Consider the following 27,585-nt stretch of genomic DNA (forward strand, 5'->3'; position numbering starts at 1 on the left):
TTCATTTGCATTTTCATTTCTTTTCCAACCAGCAGCATGACAACAGTAGCTTCATTTTCATTTTAAAATCCTGATACATCTAGGAATTCCTGATACATTTTAGTAGTAGCAGCAGTATGTACTACAACCAGTATAGTGAGCATTTTACATCCCTGGCACCTACTGAGAACCTGTGTAGTGAGCATTTTACATTCCTGGCAGCAATAGTAGCAGCAGCAGCATTGCATGTACTACAACCAACAACAATAGTAGCAGCAGCATTCACCTACAGCTAGCATTCAAAAAATGCCTCCTCTTGCTTCATCCTTGCAAGACACTATGATATAGGTTCAGACTTCAGAGATTATGACAAGCATCTGAACCTCAATATTTATTTTTGGCAGCGATTGTGACAAGCATATAAAACTAACATGTTAATTTATATGTATAGGATCAGACTTCAGAGATATAGCAAACACTATGATATAAAAACTCTGTTCATAATTTTTTATATTTCCACAAAGATGAGTACAAGTGACAAGGGATTAACTTATCAATACCTACAGATTGTAGACTAGGGTTTTAGTCGGAAGTAGAGGGCAAGTAGATCTCGAAGGTTTCAGCCGAAAAGTGCTCGACGATTATGAAAACTAGGGTTGCGTGAAATAGTGAGTCGATCCTCTCTTTGTTCCTCGACTCCCCCTTATATAGGAGGCGGAGCCGAGGGATTCGTAATACACAAGTTACAGAGTCCGGGAGGGTTTCTAACCCGTCCCGTAAAATTACAAGTCTATATTTTCTAATACAACTCTAACTTTCCTTAATATAACTTGGGCTTCCAAACTTCATATTCTTCGACTCGTGGGCCTTCGGTAAACCCCGGGTACCATCTTTGGCAGGCCCATTGGGGATGCCTATGTCAACAAGCATGGCATAAGCAAATAATTTCAATTTAGGAACAGACTTTCAGAGGGCTAAACAGTTCTGATGGCAAAAAATACCCATGCTGTCAAAAAAAGTTCAGATCCTGCAAATGACAAAGGCAGTAGGTAAATCCTAACCCTACCGAGGAGGGGATTTCTGGGCATTTTATAAATGGTATAGTGAACTAAACCTACTGCTTCTTTACCTACTGCTTATTTACCTAAACAAATGGAATGGTGTTGCATTTTTTTGCTAAAATGAGAGAATCTACACACTAAAACATGTCATATTGCAAGCATTTAAATGAACCCTAAATCATCAAACATGTGTGTGAACTGAGATAATCAGAGCATATAACCTACTGCATATTTCATTCTAAATTAAGTGTTGCATTTTTTTTTGATAAAATGAGAGAATCTACACACTAAAACATGTCATATTGCAAGCATTTAAATGAACCATAAATCATCAAACATGTGTGTGAACTGAGATAATCAGAGCATATAACCCACTGCATATTTCATTCTAAATTAAGTGTTGCATTTTTTTGATAAAATGAGAGAATCTACACACTGAAACATGTCATATTGCAAGCATTTTCATCAAATGGTAGTGTGTGTTGTTTGAGGCAGACCAATGGGGGTACCAATTTCAATTTCAATCCTGGAAATCTCATACATGCAGGATACTTTTGCAACATTCTAATACAGCTAACAGTAGGATACTTTTGCAACATTCTAAGAAACATCATTCTACAACGAACTCCAAATTACTTTTGCATATGTACTGCTCCCTGTGGCATTTTAGCAAGCACTTAACCTGCAAAGTTGCAATAGGCTACAATAAACAAGATGATCACAACGGGCAGACCTAGCGGGTGCCGTCGATCATCTAGCATAAGGAGGAGGGAAAGTTTGCTGACGGCCGCGACGCAGGGGAGATAGCCGAGGGGGTCCGCAGGGCCAGCGCGTTTCTTGGCGGATGGGGATTCAGAGACAGATGGAGGGGGATTGGGGGCGGAAGAGGAGGATGACAAATTACCTGACTAGCAGTAGGGGGCCAACAGCGGCGGGCTAGCGGCAGGTCCGGGGCTCCCCTGCTCCTGCTCCTCCTCTCTGTAGCGGCGGGCGAGCGGTGGATCCGGGCCTTCCACGCGGCGGCGTACGAGGCAGGTGGTGGGGGCTGGTGGAGGTGGATGGTGGCTGGTGCAGAACGGCGGGTGTGGCGGTGCAGAACGACGGGTTAGGGTTCGACGTCGTCGTCTCGGCTCGATTTGGGAAGAATGGGGATTAGGAAGAGGATCGCGCGGTTAAGTCCCAGGTATACCCGCAGTAGTCTTACTGCCGGCGCACCAGGTCTTTGGTTCGCCAGGGACAAGTTTGCCCCCGGCGAACCAAAGGCCTGGTGCGCCAGCAGTAAGACTACTGCGGGTATACCTGGGACTTGGCCAAATCATGAAGGGTTGACCTGACCTCGGTAGCGTGGTCCTGCTTCTTCTTGTGGTGTATGTTGTGTCTTCGTTCTCGGATTCTTCCATCATTGGGTCTCCAACCTGTCCTTCGAAGTCTTCCTCGTTGGCGACTCCATCCATTGCGACGATGGTCCTCTTGCCTCTCCTCACGATAAAACGGCTAGGCCTGGATGGGTCGGTTATGAAGAAGCATTGATGCACGTGTTCTGCCAGTACCCATGGCTCATTCTGCGCGGTGGCGTTCGTGGACTTTGATTTGTTGGCTTCGGGTAGAAACATGGTGGTGAAATACCGGTCTTCTTTTGTGACGCTCTTAGCCCATCTGATACGGAACCTCGGCACTTTCTCCCCAATGTAGCTAAGCTCCCAGATTTCCTCGATCCTTCCGTAGTATCTAGTATTTACGTCACCCATCCAGGAATCCATCGTTACCCCTGAGTTCTGGTAAACACTGTTCTTGTCTTTTTCTTCCGTGTAGAATGTGTACCCGTTGATATCGTATGCTTGGTAAGTCATGATGTTGGGCGCGGGGCCATGTGACAAGGCAATACTAGTTTATCCTTGTCAGAATCCATTGGTGGGGGATTTGCATTAATGTGGTCTTTGAACCAGCGCGCGAAAGAGAAGTTGTGCTCTCTGAGTATTTCTGTTTCCATCATCATCGGCTTGCCACTGTTCTCTATCATGGTTTTGTGCTCTTTCAACCAAGGATCGATCAAGTCAATGTGTTGTAGCGCTACTAAGTTGGCCCTGTCAAAGTCGGAAGTCCGACCAGACTTGTGCACGTGCAGTTCCTTCCTTCCATTTTTGTGGCCTACTCCCTCGAACCTGTGGAGGTGCTTGTTTTGAGGCAAACCAACAGGGTCCTCGATGTCTAGATAATTCATGCAGAAAGAGATGCACTCTTCGGTGATCCAGCCCTGGACGATGCTTCCATCTGGATGTGACCTGTTACGAACGTATCCTTTAATAACCCCATTCATTCTTTCAAACGACATCATGTTGTGTAGGAATGCCGGCCCTAGATTGATGATATCATCCATGATATGGACCAACAGATGGACCATCACGTCAAAGAATGCAGGCGGGAAGTACATCTCAAGCTCACATAGGATCACCACGATCTCTTCCTGGAGCCTTGCGAGTTTCTTCACGCTTATCGACTTCCGAGTTATGACGTCGAAGAAGTTACAGAGCCCAGTCAGCGTTGCACGGACATGGTCATCCATTATACCTCGGATTGCAATCGGAAGAATCTGCGTCATCATCACGTGACAGTAATGAGACTTCATGCCGCTGAAGTTTCGTTTCTTGGGGTCCATGTATCTGTTATTAGCTCGGAGTAACCGAAGGGCACTCTGACTCCTAGAAGGCAATTGAAAAATTGATCGACCTCAGCCAGACTAAAAGTGAAGCAGGAGGGGGGACAGTAATAGTCTGGCTGCTTAATCCTTTTTCGCTTCTGACCGCCGTCCGTCTCCTCCTTCGACTGTCCCTCTTGGGCCGCCGGGATCTGAAGATCTTCCCTGCTGCCCAAAACTTTTAGGTCGTGTCTTGCTTTCGGCCCATCTTTGGTCCGGTCCGGCATGTTGAGAAGAGTGCCAAGCAAGCTCTCGCACACGTTCTTTGTAATATGCATGACATCAAGGCAGTGAGGTGTATCGAGAATTATCCAGTACGGCAAGTCCCAAAACACGGACCTCCTTTTCCATACACCAATGAGCGGCGTCGACGTGGTCTTTTTCTTCCTCTCTCCAGGCTTTTGACGAATCTTTCCCGGCGTAGGGCACTCCTTCCAACCTTTCAGTAATGTATCGATCTCTTCGCCGCTCTTTTTACGTGGAGGTCCTCGGGGTTCATTTGTACCATCGAACATATCTCCACGCTTTCTCCACGGGTCAGTCTTGTGTAGCCACCTTCGATGCCCCATGTAAATTGTTTTCGAAGAGCCGTGAGCCTTACCAAGCTGCAAAAACATCGTCTCTTCCATGCACCTGACATATGCCTTGTGTCCATGGCACACTGATGACCCACAAGTATAGGGGATCGCAACAGTCTTCGAGGGAAGTAAAACCCAATTTATTGATTCGACACAAGGGGAGACAAAGAACACTTGGAAGCCTTAACAGCGGAGTTGTCAATTCAGCTGCACCTGGAAACAGACTTGCTCGCAAGAGTTTATCAGTAGTAACAGTTTTATAGCGATAGTGATAGTGAAATAACAGCAGCAGAGTAACACAGACAGCAGTAGTGATTTTAGTAAACAGCAGGATTAAAATACTGTAGGCACGGGGACGGATGACGGGCGTTGCATGGATGAGAGAAACTCATGTAACAATCATAGCAGGGCATTTGCAGATAATAATAAAACGGTGTCCAAGTACAAAGCAATCAATAGGCATGTGTTCCGTATATAGTCGTGCGTGCTCGCAATGAGAAACTTGCACAACATCTTTTGTCCTACCAGCCGGTGGCAGCCGGGCCTCAAGGGAAACTACTGGATATTAAGGTACTCCTTTTAATAGAGTACCGGAGCAAAGCATTAACACTCCGTGAACACATGTGATCCTCACATCGCTACCATTCCCTCCGGTTGTCCCGATTTCTGTCACTTCGGGGCCATCGGTTCCGGACAGCGACATGTGTATACAACTTGCAGGTAAGATCAATAAACAATGAATATCATGATGAAACAATAACATGTTCAGATCTGTGATCATGGCACTCGGGCCCTAGTGACAAGCATTAAGCATAACAAGTTGCAACAATATCATCAAAGTACCAATTACGGACACTAGGCACTATGCCCTAACAATCTTATGCTATTACATGACCAATCTCATCCAATCCCTACCATCCCCTTCGGCCTACAGCGGGGGAATTACTCACACATGGATGGGGGAAACATGGCTGGTTGATGTAGAGGCATCGGCGGTGATGATGGCGATGATCTCCTCCAATTCCCCGTCCCGGCGGAGTGCCAGAACGGAGACTTCTGGCTCCCGCGACGGAGTTTCGCGATGTGGCGGCGTTACGGAGGGTTTACGGCGACTTCGACTTCTCCCCGTGCGTTTTTAGGTCGAGGCCGATAAATAGTCCGAAGGAGGGCGTCGGAGGCCGGCCGAGGGGCCACACCACATGGCGCGCGCAGGCCCCCCCTGGGCTGCGCCGCCCTATGGTGTGGGGCCCTCGGGCCTCCACCTTAATTGTCCTTCTGGCTCCGTCAGTATTCTGGGAAAATAGGGCCTTCTGCATAAATTCCGAGGATTTTCCCGAAAGTTGGATTTCTGCATAAAAACGAGACACCAGAACAGTTCTGCTGAAAACAGCGTTAGTCCGTGTTAGTTGCATCCAAAATACACACATTAGAGGCAAAACAATAGCAAAAGGGTTCGGAAAAGTAGATACGTTTTGGACGTATCACACACCTGGCACGAAATATAACCGTATCCGAGGTAGTCCTGCACCATCGTGATCAACGCGGCTCTCAGAGGGAAATATTCTTCCACGACGGCGTCCCATGTATCTACCCCTTCCTCCGCCCACAATGTTTCAAGCTCCTCCTTTAATAGTTCGAGATACATGTTGATATTGTTTCCTGGCTGTGTCGGCCCTTGAATTAGCATACTCATCTGTATGTACTTCCTCTTCATGCACAGCCAGGGCGGGAGGTTGTAAATTCATACAAACACGCGCCATGTGCTATGTGTGCTGCTCTGGTTTCCGAACGGATTGAATCTGTCCGTGCTCGCACCCAACCTGATGTTTCTGGGATCTGCCCCAAAACTTTTGAATTCATTGTCTAATGCTTTCCACTGGCTTGCATCCGAAGGGTGTGTCAGCACTGGGTGCTCAATCCGCTCTACATCATTCAACACTGCCTCCTTTCTTTCAGCGTGCCAGCGCATGAGCTTTGCTTCCTTGCGGTCCGCGTAGAACCGTTGCAGCCGGGGGGCGAGCGGGAAGTACCACACAACTTTCCGAGGAACTTTCTTCTTCCCTTTCTTGTACCGTTCAGCGTCACACACATGACATTTGGTCTTGTCCACGTGCTCCTTGCGATACATGATACAGTCGTTGATGCAGGCGTGATACTTTTTGTGGGGTAAGTCGAGAGGGCACTTGATTCTCTTGGCCTCGGCTAGACTACCAGGACACGTGTTCCCGGCAGGAAGGAGATCTTTCATGTATTCCAGAATGTCATCGACGCTTGTGTCCGTCCATCCATGTTTCGCCTTCATCTGCAGCACATCGAGCGCTACTCCCAAGCGGGACTCCCCCAACCCGCGACTTGAGCCGTACAACGGAGTATTCGAGTCTATCTCCAGTTGCTCAAGCTTTGATTTCCGCTTGGCGCCTTTCGTCTTTTCGAGAAGCAGATCTTGAAGATGAGGGTCCCGCACGACTGAAGCTAGCGGCACCACTTCGTCATCGGCAAGTTTATTGTCGTCGTCAAGGTTATTGTCGTCGTCAAGGTTATCGTCCTGTGCGACAAACTCTTCATCATCATAAATATCATGATGCCCTCCTTCTTGTCGGCCATTACCACCTGCTGCCGTCGCCCCATTGACCTCCGCGCCATCATCACTCATCCATTGAGTGTGTCCATGCATGAAACCATTAGTGAGCAGGTACCCCTGCAATTTGCCTGAATAGGGGTCGAACCATTTCCCTCGTTTGCATCTTCGGCATGGATACAATACCTCCGTGCGGTTATTTTCATACATGTCGATGATCGCGTGTTTCAGATATCTCATCACGACGCTTTCACTCATCTCGATAACCATTATCGCCTGCACGGTAAGATTATATAATTGATTAGAACCATGCATCCGACGGTAGTTTTCACGGAAAATTTCGGCATGACCTTCCTACACGGTAGGACATAGGAGCGCCAGAAATGTGCCGAAACGGAAACTTAACGAATCAAAATTTCGGCGCAACGTTGGCAACTCATTTTCAACGCCAACACACACAAGCACAAACACAACATATATATATGCCACACAGGAGCTTTGCTTCAAACGTCCAATATACGTCGATTTCATTCCTTAATTTGTTCATTAATCACCTATTTGTTTGATATATTTGTCAACGAGATCGAGACGTCGCGCCACGACCACGGCGTATGGAAGCCGACTTTCTAGATCTAGATCTAGATTGAGCGGTCAATGCGGGATAGTAGATCTAGATCTACATAGGAGGATGTGGGAGATGCATGTAGGAAGGGAAGATTTGCTCAAAAAGTATGATTTTGTTTGGTCAAATTGGCTAAATTGGGGGTAGAAATGGGCAAAAATAAGCTGGGTTGGGAGAAGGCTCGGGTTTGTGTGGAGGAGTGGAGTAGTGTTGGGTGTGTGAGTGCTGGTTGGTGGGAGAAATAAGTGCCAGGTTACTGCCGGCGCACCAGGGCATGGGTGCGCCGGCAGCACATAGCTCATTCGGCTATATCTGCTCCGGGCCAGGCCCAAGAATCATTGCCGGCGCACCAGCCTAGGGGCGCGCCGGCAATAGTAAATTTCTGCCGGTGCGCCCCTGGGCTAGTGCGCCGGCAATGATTCTTGGGCCTGGCCCAAATCGGGCGAGCCCATGCTAGGATTTGTCCTCGACACGTCTATTCCCGTGGTGCGTCGGCAGTAGGCCTGCATCGCCGGCGCGGCGACAAAGTGGTGCGCCGACACCTCTTTCCACCGGCGCATGTCCAAGGTGGTGCGCCGACACCACTTTCCTCCACCTATAGGCTTTTTCCTAGTAGTGCCGGTCACCATGCGTCGGGCCGCTGGCCTGATTCCGGACACATTTTTCGACCGTGCAAACACAAATAGTCGCTCAATGTCCGTTTGTGTCGCCACATTGGAGATGCCCTAAGACAACTCAAAGACTCATAGTGGGAGTAACATAGGTAGTAATATCACATAACCCAACACATTTTGGTGACATGTCATGACAATAAATGAAGAAAGAGAGTAAGGTGGTAACTAGCTATGTTACCATAACATCACACACCCAAGGATATGATGGGTCTACAACATAATAGGTATGAGTTTGCATGATACATATATTCGTTACTCTCTGATGGGCGTATAGTGTATACGATTAGGTTGAGCTCTAAGTGCAGAGTTTGTAGATGTGAAAGACGTGTTTTCTCCACGAGGGTGACTCGAGGGTAATATCGACCTCTCGGGGACTGTGTGTTAAGGGTTTATCTTCTTATCCTTCTCTTATGAGACCTGCAAAAGAAAGCAAAATATTTTGTGCCCTCAACCTCTTCAATTGGTTGTCAAGCACAAGGTGTGAACAAATATGTGAAAAGATAATAAATGCAAACAAGAAATAAATATGCAATGATATGGATAGTAATGCGATTGTGCTAGAAAACAGTGGGGTGTGTGAAACTAGTGGGATAGATCTATCTACTTGCACAGCTCCAAAAAACAACTTAATATGCAAATGATGGTAAATAAATATACAAAGATGGTGGAAACAATAATGGATGATATTTTTGGGTTTTGTATTGTGAATGTAAGAAATAAAAGTGTTTTTGTATTTTCGGATTTTTAAATGGATGAAACTAAAAGTTGTGTATAAAGTGTTGGAAAGGTGTTTATTATGATTAAAAATGGACTAGGGTTCATAGTTTCACAAATGCACTCTCGCTTTTACAAAGTGGTAGATAATGGAACACTAGAATTGACATATATGATTGCAACATAAATGTTTCATGATAAGTTACTAGTTATATGGGCATCACGTCCTAACATAGAGATCTTTTGTTTATTAATCTCTCTTATACTCCACCAAGATGAGAACTAAATCATAACACCCGAGTAATTAAGATAAATCAGAGTATATTATTAAGTTCTATGTCATGAAGTTAAAATAAGAACATGCCTAGTGAGGTCACCCCACATCCCCACATGCCTAGTGATCTAGTCATGGAGAAGTGGTAAGGTCACCCCACATCCCTGGTAGCATGGTATTCTCTTTATCCCTAGTGAGATAACAAAGTAAGGTAACCACCCGAGTGGATCACGAAATTTCTATCATTTTCACCGCACTAGCCACCCCCGTTACTCCATCTAATGCATACGTTCCCCCTCACACGCTCTCATACACAAGTTTGATCAGAACAAGTAAACAAGAACGGGGTACATAATATGCATCTACTTTCATAACTGAAACAAATCTATTGTAATCTCAAACATATATTAACTCATAAAAAGATACACCACAAAGGTATTACATAGATGATGGTAATCATGTTCAACTCATACGATACTAATTAGTGGATTTCAAAGAGATGATAGATACATATGTTACTTCCACAAACACATAGTCCAGGGGTGGACTACTCGCTCTTCATCATTGTGACGATGGTGGAGTCGTTGGAGGAGGTGGAGACCACGCCGGCAGCGCCCCGCTAGAGTTTCCCCCCTCCAATCTGCAACTCCAGGTCTCTGTTTTTGTGTTTTTGTGTTTTGGTTGCGCTCCTTTCTAAAAGGCATCGGGGGAGTATTTTTACAGACGTTTTTACATCAAGACGAAGGCACGAAGATGAAAACGGACGGCATCAGAGGCTCGAGGGCCAGGATGGGGCACCCCACGCAGCCAAGGAATCTAGCCGCGTGGGCCTACCCCTTTTGGTCCTTGAACTTCCTTTTTTTTGCGCTTCCTTGGCTCTTACTCCTTCTTCCTTCCAAAAACCGATCCTCGTAAAATCTTAGGTGATTTGGACGTTGTTTGAGTCCCTAAAGCATCAAAAATATAGAAAAAGGGGTTTTCTGACATTGCAGGGTTAATTCTAGAAAAATATGGTATTATGAAATATCCCCAAAATCAATATAAAATAATGATATAACCCTTATATGATGCAAATATGATTAAAATATAAGTAATACAATGCAAAGTTCATGTATGCATTTTACATGCATCAACATCCCCTAGGTTAACCTATACTCGTCCTCGAGTATGAAGGTGATAAAACTAACATGGACTTTGCATCTTAATACAATAAATGTATATTAAAGATGAGTACTATTGCTACATATAGTCAAATGATTCAATCCCAAAGGAGTAGCAATATACAAGATAGTTTATGAAGTGATATCAAATATTCAATGTAAGGATGTTTAATGATAATTCACAAAGTGTGACATAGAAGAAAGTAATATGGACCAAATGAATGCATAATGAAAAGTAAAAGACATCCTATAATGGTCATAGAGTATTCTTGTAGAAATTTGAATATAAAAGGTGAACACTTTGGAAATATAGATAAATAAGTAGAGGTAAAACATGAATAAGTCTCATCTAGCTTTCAAATGCTTCAATTTAAGTTAATATTTGCAATGTGGTATTCATTGGTGTGGAGCTCTCATTACCCCTATCATAGCATCTTGAATGGTTAAGTTGAAAGTGAAAGCAAATATGAGTATTGTGCTTGACAAAAAGTACAGGTTGAATGCCTCATGCCCCGTAAAAACAAATACCTCTCCAACTGGCTACTCAACTCGGACCACAAAACAAGTTCAAGTTCAAGTCATTGCAAGTAATAATAGCGTCATCAAGAGCGTCAACTGGGTACCTCTTGTCCCAGGACTTGGAACAAGCCCATATCAAAATGACAAGACAAATATACACAATGAACAATCTCAGTACTCTTTTTATTTACCAAAGGTATAGCTCTTTATTGTAAAGTGCATCACTGAGGGTTCACTGTTGCATGTAAGTAAATTTCCACCATGCATCACGCATGGCTTGGGTTAGCCGCCCATGCTTCTCTCTAGCCATTTATACTCACTCCTCAAACTTACCAAGTTTTCACAATTATTTCAGTCAATGTTAGGCATTCATAGACAAAAGTACATGATATCAACTAAATATAACGGATTGGATAGGGTTCTTCCGCAAACGGCCGCCGCCCCTCGATCTCCTATTCTCCTTCCTCCCGCCCCGTGCTCCAACAAGAACGAGTTCGTACCAAACTCTCCAGCCGAATCAAAATCAAGCTCGATTTCTTTTAGATTATTTTCTCCTCCCCGGAAAAAAAACCGCCCATATATAGCCCCTCTTCTCTGCCCGTGCGATTTCAACAGAAAGTCAACAGTTGATCGAATAAACTCGCCGGATTTTGTTCGCAACCAAGAAGCGATTTCATCAACAGATCTCCTTCATGGTGAATAGCATAAACTCGCCGGATTTCGTTCGCCACCGACGCCTCGAAATCGAGTTTTCCAATAACGATTTCGTCAACGCATCTCCTCGACGATGCATAGCTGGGCGAGCAGCAGCGGTGAGTTGCAGACTAGCCCGGACACCGACGGCGCATAGCTTGGTGAGCTGCGGCACAGCGGAAGGCAGTCGCAGACTAGCCCGGACATCGACGGCGCATAGCTCGGCGAGCTGCGGCCCCGCGGCAGGGAGTCACGGATTAGCGCTGACGCCAACGGCACCTGTGCCCTGGTCTCTTCGGCCTCTTTGAAGCTCTGGAATAGCCCTTCCCACAAGGGCGGCACACCCAGGGTGGCCGCTGCATCTCTATTTCCTCACTCCACAGATCTCATCCCACAGCTAACCTCCTCTCGCCCTGGAGATCTTCCCGACGGGAAGACTGAGCCAATCTCGCTGTAGGCCAGGACCTACAGGCTACAGCTCCGGTGAAACCTGTTTGATTTTTGGCTATGATTCGGTGGCGCTCCTTTGTGGCTGGCAGAGCAACCTGGTCGCCACCTCCATCCCAGGTCTCGTATTTATGCAGTGAAAATTAGCGACTTCTTCTAGCACTGAGATGGAGCAGTGCGTTGTTCTTTTCCTTGAAGTTGTGTGTATGTAAAAACGACTACGACGAATAGTTTTGTTCTGAATTGTATGTTTATGGAGTAGCAATTGCAACAAAAAAATATTGGAAGATGAGATGATAGAGAGAGAAAATGTCACTGATTTATGGCGAAATTAGTCAACGTCAGAGAATAGAACATGCAGAGCCGCCTAAGTAAAAAATGTCTATGATGGAACGCGAGGCCACACTTCACTTGCGCTGAAACGAGATGCCCAAATAGCCGATGCTTGCAGCCCATGGGGACTTTGGGGAGAGATGCGGTGGAGAGTAGAGAAAAAAGATGGCGTCGAGAAGCCACTCGGACTGTAAAAGGAAAATGTCTGTCAAAAATATAATTGTTCAGTTCTGGTTGTCTACTTATCTATTCTATCTTTCATTAAATTTATCGTCTAAAAAACCTAAAAATATTTAACCACCGGATGCTCTTTTTTAATTTGGTCGTTGTGTGTAGTACATATACCGCTTGAAAAAACGCCGAACAAGATTACATGGTCCGCAGGAGCTGAACACAATTTGTGGTGGGAAAACGGGTGTCGGGTGGCCGATGCGTGGGGAAATTCAAGAAAAGAAGCGAAGGCTTCGCCACCGAGTAGAAAACGACAGTGAGCCCAGGGCCGACGAGAAGGAAAGGGGGCAGGGCCGTGTGCATGCACGCCTAAGGTGGATGACAATGAGGCGAAAGTCAGGTGTAAGGGGTGGTGTGTTGTGAAAGTTCTCTTGGGTTCGGGAGCATCAGTGTTAGGTGTTGTTAATAATGATTAATAGACCGGTGATATTTTCACACAAAAATACCACAACAGGTCCATAATAGGTGTCGAGCCTTTAGTTCAAATTTGAACTAAATTAAACCAAACTCCGATACTTATTATAAATTGGAGGGAGTAGGTTACTAGAAAGCTATCATTTCTACTGGTTAGACTTGTAGCAACACACGAGCATATTTACAGTGTTTGTGCTTTTCGTCTCCCGATGCAACGCACGGGCATGTTTACTAGTATCAACTAAATATAATTAAGAGAAATATTGAAAAATTGCAATATGATAGCACATTAGTTAAATAGATTAATACTGTTGCAATCCCTGGCTTCTCAGACCTTTGCCGCTTCACCGTCCGACGTAGTTGTTGCGCGTAGGACGTGGTCTTCCTCCAAAGGATAAAAAGAGAAAAAAAACTCACCCCACTTCCGTTCGACCCACCCTCCTCACCTCCGTTCGTCCCTCCCCACCTGCAAGCCCACCTCGAAACCCTAGCTGGCTAGCTGCACCGGCCGTTGGAGATGGTAGCGGCGTTCTGGTCGGCGGCGAGGAGAGACTCCTTCTTCGAGGCCGCAGAGGGCTCCGCCACGCGTGACCAGATGCCCGATGCTGCGGGCGGCGGAGGCAGCCCCCGTCGGTTGAGGAGCCTGAGCAGTTTCCCGCCGTCTTCGCTCTTCTAGGTTCGTCCCTGCCCTTTTTTCTCTTCGATTTCGCAAGAAATCGTTCTCCAGGTCGAGTCAACGCGGGCAAGCACTGCCGCGCGAGATGCAGGGCTTGCCAGCTTCGCCGGAGGGAGAAGGACGGTGAGGAGATGGGGCGGAGCAGGAGGAGCGCGAGGCGGCAGGACACGACGCGTGTGACGGGCGTGGAGTAGCGGTTCAGACCTGAGCGCCATGGATAGGAAGAAGGGGAGGGAGCTGCATGTCGAGAGGGGCTCTATTTGCGTGGCCTTGTTGTCTATTTGAGAGAGATAGATGCTACGAGCGATTGATGTATAGTGCAGGAACCTCGATTCTGCTATAATGCCTTCAATTCTGCTACTCCTTGCTAAGGATTTGTTCTCCAATTTTGCTATTGCTTGCAATTTTGGTACTTACTGTACTGATTGATGTACTGGTGCGGCTATTAATCTATAGTTACAAAAAACCTGAATCAGTGCTCCGAGAGGACTCGCCGCCCTTGCCGCCTCTGCTGCCGTCGGAGGGGAGGTAGGTGGTGGTTATTTTCCCCATGACAAGCGCCGCGACGACAACGAGGGCGGTGGCCACCGCTGCGCCCTTCTTGCTCCCCTTCGCTCTTGGCAGAAGCGCGCTTTAGGGCCTCCTCCACATGTTCCGCGCTTCAGGGGCAACTATGGAGAAGGAGAGTTGGATGAATTGGAGGCACTCCGCCTCAGCGGAGGCAAGACGGCCAGCAATCTGAGGCGAAGAAATCATGGCGGCAACTGCTTCAGTTCAACACCTTGCTGGAGCAACAGCCAGAGATGGTCCTCACACCCAAGGCAACAATGTGCATCCAAGGAGGTGATATCCTCACCTTTTATGTCTCTCTGATTCCTTTTTATTGGATGTTAAGTACATGTGTTGGTTGCTTAAATTTGAACAATTTCGGTGAGATTTGTGCTCCAGAGCAGTCATGTTTGTGTCCATCTCTGGTTCCTCATGTTAGTAATTGGAAACCGCTTTCTTTTTAAAGTGTCTTCTATCTTCTATCTTCTATCATCTTATATCTTATATTTACTAATTGGAGACTCCCAACGAGCCTCCACGTTAATCCTAGAGATTAACAATTATTGTCCATTAGATGCACTAATGATATGTCTTCTGCCGTTGGATGGCATCCGTTTCGCGGTTTCCACACGCGAGAGGACTCTTCTATTCCCGTCTACTTCCCTAACAGAAAAAAAACTAATCACCGTGTGTTCCTAATCTCGCGGTGACGAATTATCCGGCCGCCGGCCTACAGCCTGAAGTTGATGTTCGTCGGTGCAGATGGGGAGAAGCCGCCTCATGTGCCTCTGTACGCCATAGCCGGAGCAGCTGTCAAACATTCCATCCGGCGGTGCTGGATCGGACGAGGAGCAGCGGCAAGACCTTCGCATCCGCAAATGGTGGATCAGACGCTGATGGATTATCCCAGCGCCGTGCTACATTCTAATCAGATCTGTGAGAATTGACCGATCACGTCTCCCAGCTGCCGCAATCTACGGTAAGCGGTTAATGATTTTAGGAGTCAAACTGACTGCTAGCCTGCTCGATTGAAGAGGTGCGCCTGATGTATGTGCAATTCTGTTGGTAGGCAAACTAACAGCTAGCCTATAGTTCGATTGAATAGGCGTGCGTCATGAATGTGTGCCATAGATTTAGATAATCAACCTCACAGTACGCCTTTCAGTATGCATTAAGTGCTCCCTGACACAAACACTCTTTCTGTCCTGTAAACAATGTCACAATTTTGTTTAGAGTTGAATGTATTTATACACTAAATCACACCTACGTATACCCAAATTTAGACAAAAAACTAGGAAGTACAAGTTATTTGGTAGATTTTGATATATATGTAACTTAATCTTATTTGTAGTACATCTCAAAAGAGATAATTATTTGTGCAATATTATGACATGATATTCAACTATGCTTTGCTATTGTACTTGCAGCACTCGAATTGTTACATTTTTTTCTTCAGTTTGGAAAAAAACTAATGTTTACTTGAGCAAAATAGCACGTGTACAACAGTAAGTTTGGGACATGGAAGCAAGAAGAGAAGTGGAGGAGCTCAAGAATTTGCAATTTAACCCCAATTTCATCGGACAAGGTTAGCCTTATAATATATTTTATTGTTGAATAAAAATATACCTGCAATCAAGGTGGTTGGTGGCTGTCGACGTGGGGGAAGCCGGTTCCCAGTATGGATGGCAATGGGTAGGGTAGCTCTAATTACCAGCTCTGTAATAACATACAGTATATAACTTTTTGATATGCACATCTATCTTCCACTAAAGTACTAATTTCGTTTAACTAGGTAAACATGAATCATCTATGCATACGGCCAAATTCTAATGGTTAAGATTTACACCAAATAATCTTGGATGCACTAGGCATTGGATCAACCATCTTCCGAACCACCAGATCTAATTAAACTGGACGCCGGCAGCTAACAAAAAAAATAGCGCAACGAAACTACAATACCGCCACATCCAGTAAAAATGAGTGCGACCCTAATGAAAAAATGAATTGCATCATAGAAACTTCACTACTGTGTCATCATCAAAAACAGACAAAATAGAAACTGAAACCAATAAAATTATTGCATTTAACCATATCGGAATGCATGCTGGAGAAAGTAATTATACGGTACTTCACCAATTTCTCTAAATCTAATCAATTCGCAGTTTATGCATGGAAAAAAGTTTCTATTTGTTGACTCCATCTATTTTTTCGGTAGGACCATTAAATGAATACGCACGGAAAACCTATCAGTTGCTAATATAAATTATATAAGGTGAAGGATTCAAGGTAGTTTATATGTACTATATGCAGTGAGTGATACAATTTTTAAATAAGATATGTGATTCACTAATGCATCTTCCATATTGTAAAATATCTGGGTTGAAAACTAATATAAACTCTGTAAATTGTGAAGGCCTTATATAATATATCTGTAGCTATATCTATGTAATATACTTTAAGTGCATGTATAGTTAACAAACTATAACACAATTCGACCAACAATTTATTTAAGGTGTTCATGTTTTAAATAGTTACTCCGCATTCGCTAATTAAGAGTCCAAATAAATGCATTATGCACCACAATTTATCTTATATTATACGAGGTAAATTTTGAAAAACACAATAGTTATTAATAACTAATATTTGTGAAGAAAAATGACTAGTTTGTATATAATTAGCATTTATTAGAAAATTAGACTCCAAATACTGATGTAACATCAAATGTTCATCAATCAGAGTTATGAGTATATAGGACTAGCCTATTGACATAGGTGTAACATAATCTCTAATCATCTCTGTTAAAAGAAATATCTCTGATCATCATGCCAAGATTAACAATATTGTTTTATAACTTCCTAATAATTGGATTCCCTTATATGAAGGCAACCATAGTTTACCATGTTCGGCAATAATAATTGCATCCAGAGTTTCTGCAACTGTTAGCAATGTCGGATTGGATGGAGAACTTTAACATTTGTTCAAGGGTGTGGAACTGAAGAGCCAGTTGCTCTTAACAAGTTATTGACGAGCAAGTCTGCTTAAAAGTGTATTGGTTTGGTTGTACATTTTTTCGCCTGAAGTTGTTTATTGATGTTGGAATTCGTCCAACTTCAATCTTAGATAGGACTGCCATTGTTCATTTGTGTATCCAATAAAAAAGAACTTAAACATGGAACTAATCTTCCATTATTTTGCTCGATTGCCACTTCATGTTGCCTCAATGTGAGACTATGAGGTATGATCAAATCCGGGATCTTCCTCACACTCATGCTGTCTCAAGGGAACAACGGACCACTGTTTATTTTGCTCCTCTATGTCCTCATTTTGTTTCTCCTCCTAATCTATCACAGTGCTAGCAAGAAGGAGGCGCGCCATGCATGGCAAGGCGACAAAAGTTTCGGTGTTGGCGATGCATGGCATGGAGTAGTCCCATGGAGTATGACATGCTCAACGCCCCCCTTACTGATCAGCAAGAACGATTTCTATGTGATTATTACACTGGACAATTTTTTCCATGTGATCTTGACGCTGAACCTTGGGTGCATCGATTGTGAACTGATGACGATCCAATGTATTTGCAACTCATAATCATGAGAACTCATTTCTGGCCATCTAGAGGAGAACATCATGAGAACTCTTTTCTGGCCATCTAGAGGATAGCTGGATATCTTTTTCTGAAGACCTGGACTCACTGAAAAATCTGGTAGTGGACATGAGCGAGGTTTGCTGCAAATACTTGGTGTAATATATTCCAAGTAAAATCTAAAGTTGTATGTGTAACCTTGATTCTCTAGAGTTATATTGTTTGTGACATTATGTAGTAGCTGGATAGGCAAGTTGAAAGAAATGTTTTGATCCTATTTTCTTTTGTATAATGTGTCAAAATAGAGCTAGAGCTGAGTACACGCCCGCCAATTTCGGCAGGTTGACAGAAGTAGCTTATCCACAAGAGAAACTGATACTCTTGTGCATGCTATATGCACAAGAGAAACTGATACTTTTGTGCATGCTATATACACAAGAGAAACTATGCTCTCTTCCTTGTATCAATAGTTAGATCTTGTTAGTATCTTCGTGATGGTTTGCGAGTACAATTCCAAATGTACTCACGGCTTTGTCCATAGCTATTAACTTGGCCAGACTATGAGGAGGACTATGAAGACGACGGAAGCTGCCTGGATGACTATGCGACCTAGGACGATCTCCAAGTCAGCTGCCTATAGGTCTAAGGCGTGACTTGGGCCCGACGCTGTTGACGTGTATCCGCTGCTATGTTTGTGTGAACTCGACCGAAGTGGCATTTATTTAAGACCGGGTCATGTGACCTTATTGTTGTAAGACTTTTATTCGGTACTTGTAATTGATGATTGTAACTCTGGATATTCAGTTCGGTTATGTGCTCACGGCACACTGATCATGGGATCGTGAGTTGGATGCATAACAGGGTATTTCGGACAGCTACTCCGGGGTCCCCACAGAGCTGGTATCAGAGCCATCCTGACCATAGGAAACCTTAGTTAGCATGGGTGTTAAGGTAGTACGTACAAAAACTATTTTTATATACTAAAAATGAGATGACTATATGCTGAAATAATGCCTAGTCTCTCCCCTATTAATTTCTCTTAGATTAGATGTTACTTGCATTAATCCTTAATGTTTTACTTTATGTACTTAAAATTTTGCACACTTTGATCATGTTACTAATTACAAACTTAAAATTTTGTGTAGATGGCCGCACCGATGTTCACTGAGAGCCCGTCAGCTGGGCTATGATCAGCCTCGCTACTTGTTTGAGACCACCCTCATCGAGGTGTCGCGGGCCGTTGGACGCTTGCTTCCCGAGGTGAAGGGAGGATAGATGGAGTGCACCAAGGACGATGAGCTGTCCTGGATGGTGGTTTGTACACTCCGTGGCTCCCATGTGAAGAACATCGAGGAGATTGTGGTCCAGGTCTTCGACCGCACTTGGGAGGAGGGACTTGTGAGGGTGCTGCAAGCATCTCTTGCACGCCTCTGCTTCCACCACCGTGTCGAGTTGGAGGCCAAGGGACTCCCGCATGAACTCTTGGGACATCGCAATGAGTATGGGATTCCTACTATGACACCTTACACCTGCCCCCTCGGACGCCAAGCGGCCGAGATGGAGAACCTGTTGTACAAGACTCAGCTCGGCCTTGAATCCAACCGGATGGAGAACGAAGTGCTGAAGCATGAGATGGAAGGGCTTAAGATGGATCTGAAGCTAGCCAAGCTCAAGTATCGCCTCCAGCAGAAGCAGAAGCTCCGTGTCCGTGAGGCCAACTATATGCTCAAGGTAAAGGTGATGCACCTTGATACGTCTCCAACGTATCGATAATTTCTTATGTTCCATGCTTATTTTATGATGATACACACATGTTTTATACATACTTTATGTCATATTTATGCAATTTCCGGCACTAACCTATTAACGAGATGCCGAAGAGTCAGTTGCTGTTTTCTGCTGTTTTTGGTTTCAGAAATCCTAGTAAGGAAATTTCTCGGAATTGGACGAAATCAACGCCCAGGGGCCTATTTTTCCACGAAGCTTCCAGAACACCGAAAGGGAACCGAAGTGGGGCGACGAGGCGCCGCCACACTAGGGCGGCGCGGCCCAGGGGGGGGCCCGCGCGGCCCTAGCGTGTGGGGCCCCCGTCAGCCCTCCGACTCCGCCCTTCCGCCTACTTAAAGTCTTCGTCGCGAACACCCCAGTACCGAGAGCCACGATACGAAAAACCTTCCAGAGACGCCGCCGCCGCCAATCCCATCTCGGGGGATTCAGGAGATCGCCTCCGGCACCCTGCCGGAGAGGGGAATCATCTCCCGGAGGACTCTTCACCGCCATGGTCGCCTCCGGAGTGGTGTGTGAGTAGTTCACCCCTGGACTACGGGTCCATAGCAGTAGCTAGATGGTCGTCTTCTCCTAATTGTGCTATCATTGTTAGATCTTGTGAGCTGCCTAACATGATCAAGATCATCTATTTGTAATGCTACATGTTGCGTTTGTTGGGATCTGATGAATAGTGAATGCTATGTTATGTTGATTATCAATCTATCATCTATGTGTTGTTTATGATCTTGCATGCTCTCCGTTGCTAGTAGAGGCTCTGGCCAAGTTTTTACTTGTAACTCCAAGAGGGAGTATTTATGCTCGATAGTGGGTTCATGCCTCCATTAAATCTGGGACAGTGACAGAAAGTTCTAAGGTTTTGGATGTGCTGTTGCCACTAGGGATAAAACATCAATGCTATGTCTAAGGATGTATTTGGTGATTACATTACGCACCATACTTAATGCAATTGTCTGTTGTTTGCAACTTAATACTGGAGGGGGTTCGGATGATAACCTGAAGGTGGACTTTTTAGGCATAGATGCATGCTGGATAGCGGTCTATGTACTTTGTCGTAATGCCCAATTGAATCTCACACTACTCATCATAACATGTATGTGCATGGTCATGCCCTCTTTATTTGTAAATTGCCCAACTGTAATTTATTCACCCAACATGCTATTTATCTTATGGGAGAGACACCTCTAGTGAACTGTGGACCCCGGTCCATTCTTTTACATCGAATACAATCTACTGCAATACTCGTTCTACTGTTCTCTGCAAACAATCATCATCCACACTATACATCTAATCCTTTGTTACAGCAAACCGGTGAGATTGACAACCTCACTGTCACGTTGGGGCAAAGTAATTTGGTTGTGTTGTGTAGGTTCCACGTTGGCGCCGGAATCCCTGGTGTTGCGCCGCACTACACTCCGCCGCCATCAACCTTCAACGTGCTTCTTGGCTCCTACTGGTTCGATAAACCTTGGTTTCTTACTGAGGGAAACTTACTGTTGTACGCATCACACCTTCCTCTTGGGGTTCCCAACGGTCGCGTGTTGAACGGAAAGACATACGTCAACTACGCGCAGCAAGTAAATTTCTGGCGCCGTTGCCGGGGAACGAAGAAAAGTTACACCACAAAGATTTTCAACTCCCACGTCAACAGCTAAATTTCTGGCGCCGTTGCCGGGGAGATCAAGACACGCTGCAAGGGGAGTCTCCACTTCCAATCTATTTACTTTGTTTTTGTCTTGCTTTACTTTTATTTACTTTTTTGTTTGCTGCACTAAAACAAAACACAAAAAAATTAGTTGCTAGCTTTACTTTATTTGCTATCTTGTTTGCTATATTAAAAACACAAAAAATTAGTTACTTGCATTTACTTTATCTAGTTTGCTTTATTTACTATTGCTAAAGTGGGTACTCCTGAAAATACTAAGTTGTGTGACTTCACAAACACAAATAATAATGATTTCATATGCACACCTATTGCTCCACCTGCTACTACAGCAGAATTCTTTGAAATTAAACCTGCTTTACTGAATCTTGTTATGAGAGAGCAATTTTCTGGTGTTAGTTCTGATGATGCTGCTACCCATCTTAATAATTTTGTTGAACTATGTGAAATGCAAAAGTATAAGGATGTAGATGGTGACATTATAAAATTAAAATTGTTTCCTTTCTCATTAAGAGGAAGAGCTAAAGATTGGTTGCTATCTCTACCTAAGAATAGTATTGATTCATGGACTAAATGTAAGGATGCTTTTATTGGTAGATATTATCCTCCTGCTAAAATTATATCTTTGAGAAGTAGCATAATGAATTTTAAGCAATTGGATACTGAGCATGTTTCCCAACCTTGGGAAAGAATGAAATCTTTGGTTAAAAATTACCCAACCCATGGACTGACTACTTGGATGATCATCCAAACCTTTTATGCAGGACTGAATTTTTCTTCACGGAACCTATTGGATTCAGCTGCTGGAGGTACCTTTATGTCCATCACTCTAGGCGCCGCAATAAATCTTCTTGATAATATGATGATTAATTACTCTGAATGGCACACGGAAAGAGCTCCACAAGGTAAGAAGGTAAATTCTGTCGAAGAAACCTCTACCTTGAGTGATAAGATTGATGCTATTATGTCTATGCTTGTGAATGGTAGGACTAATGTTGTTCCTAATAATGTTCCGTTAGCTTCATTGGTTGCTCAAGAAGAACATGTTGATGTGAACTTCATTAAAAATAATAATTTCAACAACAATGCTTATCGGAACAATTCTAGTAACAATTATAGGCCATATCCTTATAATAATGGTAACGGTTATGGTAATTCTTATGGGAATTATTACAACAATAATAGGAATACACCCCCTGGACTTGAAGCCATGCTTAAAGAATTTATTAGTACACAAACTGCTTTTAACAAATCTGTTGAAGAAAAGCTTGGGAAAATTGATATACTTGCTTCTAAAGTCGATAGTCTTGCTGCTGATGTTGATCTTTTGAAATCAAAAGTTATGCCTAATGAAAATAATGATATTAAGTCATTTGCTACAGCAAATGCCATCCAAGTTAGAATTAATGAGAATATAAGATTGATGGCCGAATTGCGTGCTAGGTGGGAAAAAGAAGAAAATGCTAAAGAAGACAATATAGCTAAAGTTTGGACTATTACCACCACTAGTAATGCTAATGCTCCACATGTTGCTGCACCTCCTACTATCAATGGTAAAATAATTGGTGTTGGCAATGTTTCTACTTCTAATGCAAAGCCTGCAAAACTGCCTGAAACTGCTAAAACTGCTGAAACTGCTTGTGATAAAACTGCTGAAATTTTTTCCAACATTGGGGACAATGATCCCATTGCTTTAGATTATAATGGTTTAGATTTTGATGATTGTCACATCTCTGAAGTTATAAAGTTCTTACAAAAACTTGCTAAGAGTCCTAATGCTAGTGCTATAAATTTGGCCTTTACAAAACATATTACAAATGCTCTCATAAAAGCTAGAGAAGAGAAATTAAATCGTGAAGCTTCTATTCTTAGGAAGTTAGAGGATGGTTGGGAGCCCATCATTAAGATGAAGGTCAATGACTTTGATTGTAATGCTTTATGTGATCTTGGTGCAAGTATTTCCGTTATGCCTAGAAAAATCTATAACATGCTTGACTTGCCACCATTGAAAAATTGTTATTTGGATGTTAATCTTGCTGATAATTCTACAAAGAAACCTTTGGGAAGAGTTGATAATGTTTGCATTACTGTTAACAATAACCTTGTCCCCGTTGATACTGTTGTGTTGGATATTGAATACAATGCATCTTGTCCCATTATATTGGGAAGACCTTTTCTTCGAACTGCTGGTGCTATTATTGACATGAAGGAAGGTAATATTAAATATCAATTTCCTCTCAAGAAAAGTATGGAACACTTCCCTAGAAAGAGAATGAAGTTACCTTTTGATTCTATCATTAGAACAAATTATGATGTTGATGCTTCATCTCTTGATGTTACTTGATACACACTTTCTGCGCCTAGCTGAAAGACGTTAAAGAAAAGCGCTTATGGGAGACAACCCATGATTTTACTACAGCACTTTTGTTTTATATTTGAGTCTTGGAAGTTGTTACTACTGTAGCAACCTCTCCTTATCTTAATTTTGTTGCATTGTTGTGCCAAGTAAAGTCTTTGATAGTAAGGTTCATACTAGATTTGGATTGCTGCACAGAAACATATTTCTTGCTATCACGAATTTGAGCAGTAGGCTCTGTAGGTAACTCAGAAAATTCTGCCAATTTACGTGAGTGATCCTCAGATATGTATGCAACTTTCATTCAATTTGAGCATTTTCATTTGAGCAAGTCTGGTGCACCTAGAAAATCCGTCTTTACGGACTGTTCTGTTTTGACAGATTCTGCCTTTTATTTCGCATTGCCTGTTTTGCTATGCTTGATGGATTTCTTTATTCCATTAACTTTAAGTAGCTTTGTGCAATGTCCAGAAGTGTTAAGAATGATTATGTCACCTCTGAACACGTGAAATTTGATTATGCACTAACCCTCTAATGAGTTGTTTTGAGTTTGGTGTGGAGGAAGTTTTCAAGGATCAAGAGAGGAGGATGATACAATACGATCAAGGAGAGTGAAAGCTCTAAGCTTGGGGATGCCCCGGTGGTTCATCCCTGCATATTTCAAGAAGACTCAAGCATCTAAGCTTGGGGATGCCCAAGGCATCCCCTTCTTCATCGACAACATTATCAGGTTCCTCTAATGAAACTATATTTTTATTCCATCACATCTTATGCGCTTTACTTGGAGCGTCTGTATGTTTTTTTTTTGTTTTTTTTTTGAATAAAGTTGGATCCTAGAATTCATTGTGTGGGAGAGAGACACGCTCCGCTGTTGCATATGGACAAATATGTCCTTAGGCTTTACTCATAATGTTCATGGCGAAGGTTGAAACTGCTTCGTTAAATTGTTATATGCATGGATGGAAACGGGAAATGTTATATGTGGTAATTGGTATAATATCTTGAATAATGTGATACTTGGCAATTGTTGTGCTCATGTTTAAACTCTTGCATCATATACTTTGCACCTATTAGTGAAGAAATACATAGAGCTTGCTAAATTTGGTTTGCATGATTGGTCTCTCTAAGGTCTAGATATTTTCCAGTAAGGGTCGAACAACAAGGAAGACGGTATAGAGTCTTATAATGCTTACAATATGTCTTTTATGTGAGTTTTGCTGTACCGGTTCATACTTGTGTTTGTTTCAAATAACCTTGCTAGCCTAAGCCTTATATTGAGAGGGAATACTTCTCATGCATCCAAAATCCTTGAGCCAAACACTATGCCACTTGTGTCCACCATATCTACCTACTACATGGTATTTCTCCGCCATTCCAAAGTAAATTGCTTGAGTGCTACCTTTAAAATTTCCATTCTTCGCCTTTGCAATATATAGCTCATGGGACAAATAGCCTAAAAACTATTGTGGTATTGAATATGTACTTATGCATCTTATCTCTTATAAGTTGCTTGTTGAGCTATAACCATGTTCCTGGGGACGCCATCAACTACCCTTTATTGAATATCATGTGAGTTGCTATGCATGTTCGTCTTGTCTGAAGTAAGGGCGATTTACCATGAGTTGAATGGTTTGAGTATGCATATTGTTAAAGAAGAGCATTGGGCCGCTAACTAAAGCCATGATCCATGGTGGAAGTTTCAGTTTTGGACAACTATCCTCAATCTCTTATGAGAATATTATTTGTTGTTGAATGCTTATGCATTAAAGAGGAGTCCATTATCTGTTGTCTATGTTGTCCTGGTATGGATGTCTAAGTTGAGAATAATCAAAAGCGAGAAATCCAATGCGAGCTTTCTCCTTAGACCTTTGTACAGGCGGCATAGAGGTACCCCTTTGCGACACTTGGTTAAAACATATGTATTGCGATGATAATCCAGGTAATCCGAGCTAATTAGGACAAGGTGCGGGCACTATTGGTAATCTATGCATGAGGCTTGCAACTTGTAGGATATAATTTACATAATGCATATGCTTTATTACTACCGTTGACAAAATTGTTTCTTGTTTTCAAAATCAAAGCTCTAGCACAAACATAGCAATCAATGCTTCCCTCTGCGAAGGGCCATTCTTCTACTTTTATGTTGAGTCAGTTCACCTATTTCTCTCCATCTCAAGAAGCAAACACTTGTGTGAACTGTGCATTGATTCTTACATACTTGCATATTGCACTCATTATATTACTTTATGTTGACAATATCCATGAGATATACATGTTACAAGTTGAAAGCAACCGCTGAAACTTATATCTTCCTTTGTGTTGCTTCAATACCTTTACTATGAATTTATTGCTTTATGAGGTAACTCTTATGCAAGACTTATTGATGCTTGTCTTGAAAGTACTATTCATGAAAAGTCTTTGTTATATGATTCAATTGTTTACTCATTATATTTACCATTGCTTCGAATCGCTGCATTCATTACATGTGCTTACAATAGTATGATCAAGATTATGATAGCATGTCACTTCACAAATTATCTTTGTTATCGTTTACCTACTCGGGACGAGTAGGAACTAAGCTTGGTGATGCTGATACGTCTCCAACGTATCGATAATTTCTTATGTTCCATGCTTGTTTTATGATGATACACACATGTTTTATACATACTTTATGTCATATTTATGCAATTTCCGGCACTAACCTATTAACGAGATGCCGAAGAGCCAGTTGCTGTTTTCTGCTGTTTTTGGTTTCAGAAATCCTAGTAAGGAAATATTCTCGGAATTGGACGAAATCAACGCCCAGGGGCCTATTTTTCCACGAAGCTTCCAGAACACCGAAAGGGAACCGAAGTGGGGCGACGAGGCGCCGCCACACTAGGGCGGCGCGGCCCAGGGGGGCCCGCGCGGCCCTAGCTTGTGGGGCCCCCGTCAGCCCTCCGACTCCGCCCTTCCGCCTACTTAAAGTCTTCGTCGCGAATACCCCAGTACCGAGAGCCACGATACGAAAAACCTTCCAGAGACGCCGCCGCCGCCAATCCCATCTCGGGGGATTCAGGAGATCGCCTCCGGCACCCTGCCGGAGAGGGGAATCATCTCCCGGAGGACTCTTCACCGCCATGGTCGCCTCCGGAGTGATGTGTGAGTAGTTCACCCCTGGACTACGGGTCCATAGCAGTAGCTAGATGGCCGTCTTCTCCTAATTGTGCTATCATTGTTAGATCTTGTGAGCTGCCTAACATGATCAAGATCATCTATTTGTAGTGCTACATGTTGCGTTTGTTGGGATCCGATGAATAGTGAATGCTATGTTATGTTGATTATCAATCTATCATCTATGTGTTGTTTATGATCTTGCATGCTCTCCGTTGCTAGTAGATGCTCTGGCCAAGTTTTTACTTGTAACTCCAAGAGGGAGTATTTATGCTCGATAGTGGGTTCATGCCTCCATTAAATCTGGGACAGTGACAAAAAGTTCTAAGGTTATGGATGTGCTGTTGCCACTAGGGATAAAACATCAATCCTATGTCTAAGGATGTATTTGTTGATTACATTACGCACCATACTTAATGCAATTGTCTATTGTTTGCAACTTAATACTGGAGGGGGTTCGGATGATAACCTGAAGGTGGACTTTTTAGGCATAGATGCATGCTGGATAGCGGTCTATGTACTTTGTCGTAATGCCCAATTGAATCTCACACTACTCATCATAACATGTATGTGCATGGTCATGCCCTCTTTATTTGTCAATTGCCCAACTGTAATTTGTTCACCCAACATGCTACTTATCTTATGGGAGAGACACCTCTAGTGAACTGTGGACCCCGGTCCATTCTTTTACATCGAATACAATCTACTGCAATACTCGTTCTACTGTTCTCTGCAAACAATCATCATCCACACTATACATCTAATCCTTTGTTACAGCAAGCCGGTGAGATTGACAACCTCACTGTCACGTTGGGGCAAAGTAATTTGGTTGTGTTGTGCAGGTTCCA

General features: G+C 43.5%; 1 long non-coding RNA gene across 1 annotated transcript; it reads left to right on the top strand.

Moving 5' to 3' along the window:
- Window positions 1–13,397: 13,397 nt before the first annotated feature.
- On the top strand, window positions 13,398–17,983 carry LOC127317595 (uncharacterized). The gene is made up of 3 exons (XR_011749263.1): window positions 13,398–13,648; window positions 14,125–15,782; window positions 17,548–17,983. It is a non-coding gene; the product is annotated as an uncharacterized lncRNA (long non-coding RNA).
- Window positions 17,984–27,585: the final 9,602 nt, after the last annotated feature.

The sequence above is a fragment of the Lolium perenne genome, chromosome 7 (assembly GCF_019359855.2).
Source record: "Lolium perenne isolate Kyuss_39 chromosome 7, Kyuss_2.0, whole genome shotgun sequence".
NCBI lineage: Eukaryota > Viridiplantae > Streptophyta > Magnoliopsida > Poales > Poaceae > Lolium > Lolium perenne.